The 10,911-nt window shown below is 40.3% G+C and overlaps 1 long non-coding RNA gene across 8 annotated transcripts in view; it reads left to right on the top strand.

Moving 5' to 3' along the window:
* Positions 1–10,911, top strand: part of LOC147129566 (uncharacterized) — a 36,573-nt gene continuing 25,662 nt past the window's right edge. For 3 of the 8 annotated variants that reach the window (XR_015082596.1, XR_015082598.1, XR_015082597.1), the window contains exons 1-2: positions 1–111; positions 1,558–1,637. This is a non-coding gene — a long non-coding RNA (uncharacterized LOC147129566). Of the gene's footprint in view, positions 112–248; positions 553–1,168; positions 1,319–1,557; positions 1,638–2,903; positions 3,379–7,125; positions 7,263–10,911 lie in introns of those variants that run through there. The other 5 variants (XR_015082600.1, XR_015082594.1, XR_015082599.1 and 2 more) reach the window with 5 other exon arrangements.

Here is a 10,911-nt window from a genome sequence, read left to right as displayed (position 1 = left end):
TATTCCTCTGCTTGCTCATGACCATAGCACCAAGTATTGAATTTTCTAGATGTCCTCTCATGTTTTCGCCATGTATTTTGCTCCTTTCGTTGACTCAAGTTTTTCGCCATAGTAAGTATTGTATCTTGTGTTATTAAAGCTACCCTCGTTTGAACTTTTTGGAATTGGTGTGATCTTGTCCTTTTACGACAAGCAATTTTCGTTATTTCTTTTCTTGCAAGCGTTTTTGGTTGTTCTCGTTTTCCTGGTTTTGCCATACCAGCGCCTTTTAGTTGCACTTTGTCGGTCTTGCGTATTTTTTCTAATAAATGCTTTTTGCTTAAAACACCATCTGAGTCCACGCTTTTAGAGTCTGCCTGACAGATTTGACACAGAGTATGTCAATTTGTGAGTAAATTGAGGCCAGATCATTATTTTAACAGTATTTTTGCTGGTGCTGTGCCATGAGATTTTTCTCTTGGAGTGCCTTGGCACAATGAAAGTTACACTTCTCTAATGCAGATGCTGTGTCATCCATGGAAGACAAATAAAATTGCCGCCTCCCTTTTTGCAGTTGAGTAAATAAAAGCTCTTTGCGGAAGCACGCTGTGTTCTCAATTAATTACTCTGTAATTTTCAACTGGAATGTTCTACTTTTTAGAGCAGTGTTTAAATATTGTATTACTGCGAAATCATAAACTAACAAGCATGTTAATGAGGTGTGAATTTGAACAGCCATTAGCTGATAAATTGCTATTTCCATCAAGCAAAGCATTATTATATGCGCTACTGTTTCCACTCAACCATAGTTTTTGCACAAAGACAGGTTTGCTGTATTTTAATTTCATTTGGACACTATCACCTGCAAACATTCCAAGAAGCAAGGCGTAGGAATTCCACTGTGGATACTTTTCCCTGTTGAGGAATTCCTAACAGTTACCTAAAAACATAAAATTAAAACCAAGAACCAAAGTTTTAGTTTTCATTAGCACAGTGCCTTTTCCTAATTTCACTCATCTGATTATACTGTCTTCTATGTCTAAAAAAAAAAAAAAATGTTTGATGCCTGAGAAGAGCATGAATTGCTTTTCTCAAAGCTCCATTTTGCTTTGTGCTCACTGCTGTAATCAATTGGAGCAGACGAGCAAACAATTTCTGTTCCCAGCTCAAGTTGTTGCTTTTTCAACAGGACCTTTTTTCAAGGCCTTGCGGTCCTAATGAAAAACAATATGCAGGGCAGACTTGCAGTACAATGCGCAGTTTCCCATGAGCATGAGCATCTCTGGGACCAAAAGGCCAACAGATGGTGTGGGGGCGCACCAGCAGGGAGACTCCCAAGGTTAGGGGTGTTTCCCTTGCTGTGACTCCATTTTGTCTTTCTCCAGTGTGTGTACTCACTCACCTGTTCCATCACAGAGAGAGAATTCATGATGTGTCTTTGTTGTCTTAGGGCGTTTCAACATTTATTCAAATGCTTTATGGAAGCAGGGCATATTTTAATTGTGTTTATATGTATTTTTTGTTTTGAAATTGGCAAGCAAATGTGTGGGCTAATAGCACACAACACCTTTCTTGCAGTGTCAACCTGGAGAAGAAATAAATGGAGCAATGTAAAGATGATAGAAGCATTTTTACCCGAGGACGTTACGTACTACACTGTGAGTATGTGGGACAAATCACAAAGCATAAATCAACCCCTCCCACCCCAAATCCCCCCCTGAGCAACCAAGTATGTGCTAGTTATCAAAAGCTAATGTTGTTACCGAATGCTAATCTATACATCCAACAAAATTCAATGTAGCACTGTTTAGGTTTTGGCTTTGAAATATCTTTCAGACAATGCAATCCGTCCATCTCCGGAGGCGGTCATTTACTTTTCTCAGGTAACGACCAATCACAGCTCACCTGTTTTCTGAAGCTGAGCCGTGATTGGTTTTCAGTTGACAGAAAGTGGCAAAATGGCCGCCCCCTGAGATGGACAAAAACTGGTGAATTTTACTGCTTAGCTCATATTCCACAAACATAATATTAATCAGAATTCCGTGTTTAAACTAGTGGGGCTAAATAGAACACGGTATTGTAAAGAAACCTTTTAGCTTTAACCATTAGCTTCTTAGACATTAAAAAGTATTTTAAAATAGTGTACCACATATGAGAACTAACCAGTTAATTTAGGTAGGTAGCACTTTGCTCAGTGCTGCTTTTTGACATTGAACTCGTGATGGTGAGGGCTGAAATTGTCATGACTGTGTTTTGTGTAATAGGCCGGGTCCCGTCTTTAGTTGTCAGCTTTCCTCCAAAAAGGCATACGTCTCACGTATAGTATGGCAGCAGTTAAAACTCCCAAAAATTGTTTGAGCTTTTGGGCATCTTTTCATCAAATATACCTTTTCCTACTTCCATGAACCACTGCATGCAATATTCAATCTAATGCATTTCTTGTTTTGACCAATCTGGGGGCAAAACACACCCAGATATATTCGTTCATGTTGTCATCGTCAATAGAGGGTTTATGAAACTAATTCCGTATAGTTGAGCTTTCATTCACTTCTTTGTTTATATACGTATCTACAACCACGGAAGTGACATTTTGGTACATTAAATATTTAAAGGAGACATTATGCAAATTTTCACAATTCAAAACAGCTCCCAGGTGTCCTAGTAAAAGATCTCTGACATTTAATGAATCCACTGAAAGCCATAAATCAAACATATACAAACAAAACTACCCAAAATGATTTCAGTTTTAAATAAAGCTAAACGTGTACTGGATTGTAATTCATCCACATCCAAACTCTTGCCATATTTTAGTAACCGTGGCAACATTTGGGGAACATATGTGTGGACAACGGTACAAAAAAAAAAAAAAAAAAGAGATTTGAATAGTCAGCCATCTATATCACACTCATTCATTCTTCTTGCAGTCAAACTTCTTAAATTTGCAGACCCCTGGATCAACACCACCTCCACGTCTATAATCCTTTGGGAACATTTCCTGGCTAGAATTAATTAGACAGTGGCAAGCTATTTTTTTACAGTCTTCTAATGCTGTCATTTAGCCAAGTGGCTGTCGCTTCACATTCACCATTCCAAAGTGAGAGCGGCATCTGTTGTTATTTTACTACTGGCAAGATAGCAAATAAGCATATTTCCTGAAATGTCAAACAATTCCTTTCGCTATTCAGTCGGGATACTCTGCACGACTGGATATGCAAATTTGAAGAGGGTTTTAAATCCTTGTGGCATCTTTGTGCTCATATTAAAAGCCTTACAGATCATTTATGTTCTTTAGAATGGAAAAAAAACATGTTTTTTCACTTTGCATATTACTGTATGGGAATGCCATTGCTTCTATGTATCGAGTCATGTCCGTGTTATACTGGTCAATGATGTGAATTAAATGGCGTTGTAGGAGCAATCTGAAAAAATATACTTCTGATGTTTCTGTTACGTCCCGTCGCATCTGTCGCAATCTGGCTGCCACTTGGCTGCTGGAGCTGATTGATGAGAACCCAGGGCCACAATTCAAATTCCAACGGAAACTTGAGCGTATTTTGATTGGAGTTGTAGGAATAACACCTGTCATTGTCAGTGTGCACGGGAGAATGTTGAAAACTGGATTTTCATGCAAGATGGGTGAATATTTCAAAATAGGGAGTTGTTTTTCAATCACTATGTAATGTGCAAATTTAATATGGGCGAGCGTGGTAACCAATTCATTGATTAATACATCATTTAGAATTCTGTTGATTGTCTTGAATAAATTGAGCCAAATGGAGCACACTGCTCGACTGGAAAAAAAGACTCTCCCTGCTAACATGGCCGCCAAGTATGTCCGTCCATTGCTTTTGATGGGAAAGTCGCCCCTGCCAACATGGCCGCTATTTTGACACGTGTTTTAGCCTGCTGCTTTTAGCCCTGTTTATCAATGAAAATAGAGCAGCGCACCCTATTTGTTTTCGTTCTAGTTTCATAAAAATTTCAGCAGACAACAAAGCAATTTCGCTTTTTGAGGCAGCACTTCACGACACTGTGTGCACAGTATGTGGCACACAACAAACACAATTGATGATAATGTCATGGGCAGAGAAAGTCAGGGTGGGGGCAGTTATTCGGTAAATGGGGCTCACTGTTACGTAAGAGTAAGGCAGAAGCAGAGAATGGCTCACTCAGGCACATTTTCGGATATAAGCAGATAGCAAAACATTTTTGTTGTTGAAAGTCACACCTAATGGACTAGCCAGGCACAATAAAGACCCAACTTTTTGTAAACAGAGATGGCGTTATGTATCCTAAAATGTATTTTTGACATGGGTTTCAAAGATGGCTTTACTTTTTTTTTCCAGCACATGTTTTTGAGATATTAAAATGTTTTGTTTTTAATGCGGGAATCAACCCAAACATATTTTTTTCAAGAATATGTTCCCAGCAGGGGGCGGCACGGTGGAAGACTGGTTAGCACGTCCGACTCACAGTTCAGAGGTCGTGGGTTCGATCCCGGCTCCAGCCTCCCTGTGCGGAGTTTGCATGAACTCCCCATGCCTGCGTGGGTTTTCTCCGGGTACTCCGGTTTCCTCCCTCATTCAAAAAACATGCATGGCAAGTTGATTGGACTCTCTAAATTGCCCCTAGGTGTGATTGTGAGTGCGGATGTTTGTCTTTGTGTGCCCTGCGATTGGCTGGCAACCAATTCAGGGTGTCCCCCGCCTACTGCCCAAAGACAGCTGGGATAGGCTCCAGCACGCCCCGCGACCCTTGTGAGGAGAAGCGGTACAGATAATGGATGGATGGATGTTCTCAGCAGGCCCATTAGTTGAAACACGGCATTTTGATTAATATTGCGTTTGTGGAATATGAGTTAAACAGTAAAATCCACCTGTTTTTAGGCCATTTAGTCATTTCTGTCTGAAAAAACAGCAAATCAGAGCTCACCTGTTTTCTAAAGATGAGCCGTGGTCGTTACCTGAGCCCTGGGTAGTTGTGATGTCATTTTCAGTCAACAGAAGTGACAAAATGGCTGCCCACAGAGATGGCTAAAAACAGGTGGATTAACTCTTATTCCACAAACAAAATATTTAACAGAATACTTTGTTTCAACCAGTGGGCTCGCATAGAACATATTCTTGAAAAAAAAAATGTTCTGGTTGACTTACACTTTAAGACCTATTAAAAACTTGAGCAATACAGATTCTACCATGTAGCTATGACATTTCAGAAAGAAATTCCACCTGTTGCTGAACCGATATCTTAATTCATGAATATTACTAAACATATTAGTATATTACACATTAAATTAGTGGCATGTTATGCTGACGATTATTATAATGAAAACCTGATGGAAAAAGGGCAGATTCAGATTCAGCACAAAAAAAAAAAAAATCCGGAAAAGTTTACATTACTCGTCATTCACTGCCATTGACAAATTTACTCGTCTTTTCACAGTGCAGCCATTCAATCCCAGTCATTTATTTAAATGTTTTTCAATTTTTTTCAAACATTAGGGCAAAAGAGGGTCTAAAAACGTCTGGCAGTGAATGAATTAAAAAAAAAAAAAAGTAAAACATTGTTGAACAGTGTCATACATCCTCTTTAAAAAATTCAATTCTCTGGATTAGATGGACCTGAATTCATTAAAGTGAACGAGGTTAACACCTGCATGTGATTTTGCATTTTGGCACGTGTGTGAGCCAAAGACATCGCCACGTGAGCGGGAAGCATGACTGCAAATCTCTGAGCTGCACACTTGATTAAAAATACATGACCATGAGCAAAGATAAAGAGGATCTAAAAGGCCCGACACTAGCCTGTGTTATCCACTGATAAAACCCGAATGCTGAGAGACTTAAATGAATACAGGCTGCTCCGTGTTTGTCCAGGATAGAACTTTAGTCATTCGCAGCTTTCAAGTGCTGCCAAGTCATTTTAGTGGGGATCATCCATTCTGACCTGCCAGTATTCCGCGGCTGACAATCGTTCAGGCTAAAAGCACCGCATCAATCCACCATGGAGTCATAATCCATATTTCATTGCTCGCACAAGCCTTAAAAAGACAGCTTTGTTGCCATTGCTTACTTTCTCCACTCTCTCACTCTCTCGCTTAGTGTGTTTGTTTTGGTTTGCAGGCACAGTTGAAGGTTAGAGTACCGAGAGGGTGCAGCGCACGCTTCAATAGGTTTAAAAATAGACCTTGCAGGGTGTCTGCGTCATCTTAGGAGAGCCCTTGCTTCTCTGCAACGAACCGACCCCCCGCCCCCTCCCCAAACGACCCGCCCACCTGTCAACGAGGGATATGCAAATACAGCACAGGGAACGATTCTTCCCTCACACCTGCTGACGTAACACGTGACGAGGCACGAATACAAACAAAGGCATGAAGAGAAGCTTGAAAAGCAGGCGTGTACTCGGACAGAAACTGACGCAGACAAAGCAGGGAGATACAAATATGTTTTCACAAATACATGTCAGGCGAACCTCGTAGCTATGACAACCATTTCCTTTAGTTTTTCTTACACTGACAGCTGGTTGAAGTCCAAAGCCAGAGATTCACCTAAGATAAATAAATGAAAAATTCCTTTAACGGAATAATGTTTACCCTGTTGTGATCTCAATCTTCTGGAGCTTCTAAAAGGAGGTAATGGTGTCAAGATGCATTAGGGGCTGCTTTGAACTGTCACGAGGTTTTCTCTTTTCCTCCACTCTTTCCATTAGCCTGAAAAAAATATTTAATGATCGTGTCAGGCTGCATTTAACGGCAGCAGTCTGATATCCGCAGCAGCCGTCTCATAACGTCAATATGTATCTTACACATTCGTTGGATACGTGTTGTATTTTACAGAATTTGGACAGTTTCCTGGATTTATTTGTTTGTCAACTAAGTATATTACATTATAAATATATATGATTCTTTTCTTATGTCTTCCACTGGTCATATGTCTTTATATTAGTAGTACTAACAAACTATTCACTAGGCCAAATCACTTTCCGTGTTATAGGAAATGAATTGGATGACCTAAAAAAAAAAGTGCATCCAGCTCCCCTTGGCGCTGTTGAACCTTTTAGCATAATTCAGCCGGCTGATTGTCTTGGGCCATAACTTGGCAGGTTTATTTTTGCTTAGTCACATTGCTCTCTTTGTTTTTCTTCCAGGAGCAGGCAGTGATTTTCTTGAGAAAGCTCTGGGAAAAAAAAACAACAACATCCACTTGCTGCCAGCTCAACCAAATGGCATTCACATAGTTTTAAAAACTCGCAAGTGAACATCTATTCAGAGCTTTCAAAGTAGAGTGGCTCAGTCCAACATGCAACTATTTGTGCTTTTCAGATCCACGATGAAATATGTGTTGCATTGCATTTATCACTTATCCCAACGCTAAAATGATTTAAACTAATCATCTTTTTACGTCATGTGTCAGCATTAATTATTGGGCTGTAAAAGAAGCATGTCTTGAATAGAAAGAATATCTACCTGTTGTGCATGGGAACAGCTGAGATATCATACAAAAACATCTTATCCTAGTTTCTCCTGGATTTAATGCTCGGCCGTGTAATTTAATCTCAGCAATTCCCCGGAGCTTTTTCCTACCAAACCTTTCCTCTAATAATAGGAAACCCAGGCACAGTCTCTTCTCTAATCTCTGCTTCTGTGAGTGGATATTTGGTTCCTCTGCACCGTAGAGATAAGGCTGCAGTCAAGCACAAAGTAACTTTCAGTTGTAATTTAACAATACTGACACGACAGGACCGCTAAAAAAAAGATCTTTAAACCAATCATGTGCGTTTCAAGTTGCAGCAAATCTGTCGGAGTCGGCATAAGACTGGAGACTGGGATGGATGTTCACCTGTCAACAGTATGATGAAAAATCAACTAAAGGCTAGTAAAAGTTTAAAAAAAAAAAATGCCCCCCAAAAAATGAATAAATAAAATCAAAGGCAAAAAAATTATATTCAAATTTCAATTAAGACTTTCATTTGTTCTTTTATGTTTTGATTATCTATGCATGCTCATTTACTCAAACGCCATCCCTACTGGGATATGATGTAGAATTGTTCACATTTTGAAATATTATATGTATATAATCATGGAATTACAAATAGTGGGGTCAAATTGTGGCAATCCTTAAGGCCTAGATAGGCCGAAACGACGTTGGCCAACAGTGACAGATGCTTACCCCCCTGTGGCGTCCGGCCGGCTGTCGGCACGTCACGCTGGAAAAACACACCGCAGCGACAGACAGCGACCATTAAAGTACCTTCTGCGCATGCATAAGGTGTAATACCCTTCCATACCATCGGCGGCGGTAGTCACCATTTCTCATGGTTAGAAAAATCCAACCAGAAAGCTGTTGGCCGGGGACGGATTATAAAAACGTAAACAATGCATTCAGCTGTATTCTTCGCTCACGATGAACTCACACGCGAAGTAAACCCTCACGTTCTTGACACAGTATTGTGAAATAGTTACTTTTTCAACCCTCGCTCTTGTACTTGTAAGAAGATTAAGGCAGCGGAGGCGTGCTCACCGTTTATCCGCACTTGTCACATCCCGTTGGTGCTCCGAGCTCTGATTTGCTAGCTAACAGCCAATCAGAGTGACCAAATGTCACGACTGGCGACACCGATTCAACACGCATAATCGCCCCGAAGACGCTTACAGACGTGTCACGACGCTACGACGGTGGCCACTACACCAAACAGACGCAACATTCAGATGCCACGGCGCTTCACCTCCGACGTCGGATTGGTCTATCAGGGCCTTTAGAAAGGCAAAATAACATTTTAACATTAAAGCGGAAGTCAATCCAAACATATTTTTTCAAGAATATGTTCCCAGCAGGCCCACTCGTTGAAACACGGCATTCGGATTAATTTTGCATTTGTGGTATATAAGTTAAGCAGCAAAATGCACTCGTTTTTAGCCATCTCTGGGGGCGGCCATTTTGTAATTTTAACTTTGATAACAAGTGACATGTATGGTGTTGCTACTGTCAACCCTTTGATTTTTGCGTATGCCGACATCACGCATGACAGTGGTTCAAATATTAACATAAATACTTAAATTGTGAGACATTTTTCAGTCGTATCGCCCAGCCCTATTTTCCAACTTCATAGTGTAATGCTTAACAATCAAAAGTTGAACCTGTATTATTTTGCGGCTTCAATTTATTTTGAACAAAGACTAAAACGCAAGCAGTTGACAGTTTCATTGTGTACTTTAGTTAATTTATTACAAATGGATCCTTAATCAGAGTGAGTTATGTTTTATTTTGAACTTCACTTCTGTATCATAGAGTGACTCTTCTTCCTTTTGTCAGAAAAAAACAAAAGGTCTTTATTTAAAATGACCTGTCGCTGGTTTAATAGAACTTTTATGTATCAAAAGTATTTGTGGTATCAGTTTCTTGGCATTGTTATCAATGAGTACTCAAAAGTTGAGGACAAAAAAAGTGGGATCGAACATCCCTTATTTTACATGGAAAGCCCGTTTTGTCACAAAAAGAAAAAATCATTTTCATCTCAAGTTTTTATCTTTCTTCTTCATCAGTAAGCCATTATTCAGAGTGAAGTGAAATTCGGTGAACGGATGGAAGGAACCTGACTGCCTTACAGGAGGATTAAAGAGCATTTGTACATTATAATGATGACAGTATGTATTTGGAACTGGTGTCAAAGGTCAGACAAAAAAATAGCTTCACTTTGAGAGAGAACTACGAGAGGCACTAATCCAAGAAAGACTCTGTAAATAGCATGGTGAGGAAACCATTTCTCACTATTAGGTGTCTGTTTGAGTTTTAGTAATGGCTGACGGAAGATGTGATGAGCTAGGTACACAATGAGCAGATGGGGTACGTGTGTACTACCTTCCATCTGCTCTCCCTCCTGCTTGGAGTCTGATTCTTTTTTTTTTCCTTTTCCAAAAGGGAGCATGCGAGGTGAGTTTTACAGCACGCGGAGCTTCGACTTTCGTTGTCGGTCCACGCTGAGGCTACGTCGTCGCCCCCCACAGCCATGTTTCATTGATGGTTCATATTAAAATAGATGGCGAGGGGACACGCTCAAAGCAGTCATCTCCCTTGGTTTTAATATTTCACTGGCTGGGAATAAATGGAATTGGGATGCGTGACAAGGTTTAGCTGTGAAAGGTCAAGTCGGAATTGGAAGGATTCACATCTGCGCTGATTGCAGGATTCCTCAAGGGCAAGCGCTGCTGGGAAATATGTCGACTGGACGAACATCAGTTTCAGATCAGCGCTCTTGGGTCAATACGACTTAATGTCAGTCCACCTCGAAAAGAGCAGTATTGACTCATCTGATGAGGTTTTATACCTTTGCCTTTTGCCAAGTACAAAGGAAAAAAATACTACACTACTCCTACTCTTCATGTTTATATTTTTTGGGGGGCCAAACCCTTCCTTTCTTGCCCTTTGCTCTCTTTGTATTATAATACCCGTATAGTTCCGATGCTAGGCTAATCCGCTCCTTCCTTGATAGCGGCGCAATGTTGTTTGCGGTTCACTAAAACGTATACGGAAGTATACGCGGTGCCACAAAATATTGCTTTCCAATGAGAACACCAGGGGTAACAGGTTTTTTGCCGGGTGTGAGTCGACTGTATTTTTTCTCCACATTTCAATTGCGTTGAGCCGCATCGCTCAGTGTGCAGCAGTGCTAAATTGGCATCAAAAGATTAACTCTGGGTTTACAGTATATTTTCTCTACTTTAGCCTTGTTTGTACCACAAAAACAGGGGATTTTTTTTTTCTTCGACTTGTGGAAAACATTTATTAACAGTTTTAACTTACCGTATTTTCCAGGCTATTTTTTTCCTAGGTTTTGAACCATGCGGCTTATAGTTCGGTGCGGCTATTCTGTGGATTTTTCTTCCACCGCTAGGGGCGCTCTAATCGGAATTACAGTACAATTCAATACAATAAA

Source organism: Filicampus tigris, chromosome 19 (genome assembly GCF_054856515.1).
Source record: "Filicampus tigris isolate MCC_2025a chromosome 19, RoL_Ftig_1.0, whole genome shotgun sequence".
Lineage (NCBI taxonomy): Eukaryota > Metazoa > Chordata > Actinopteri > Syngnathiformes > Syngnathidae > Filicampus > Filicampus tigris.
The sequence above is the reverse complement of the archived record's forward strand: the minus strand, read 5'-3'. Positions and strand labels throughout refer to the sequence as shown.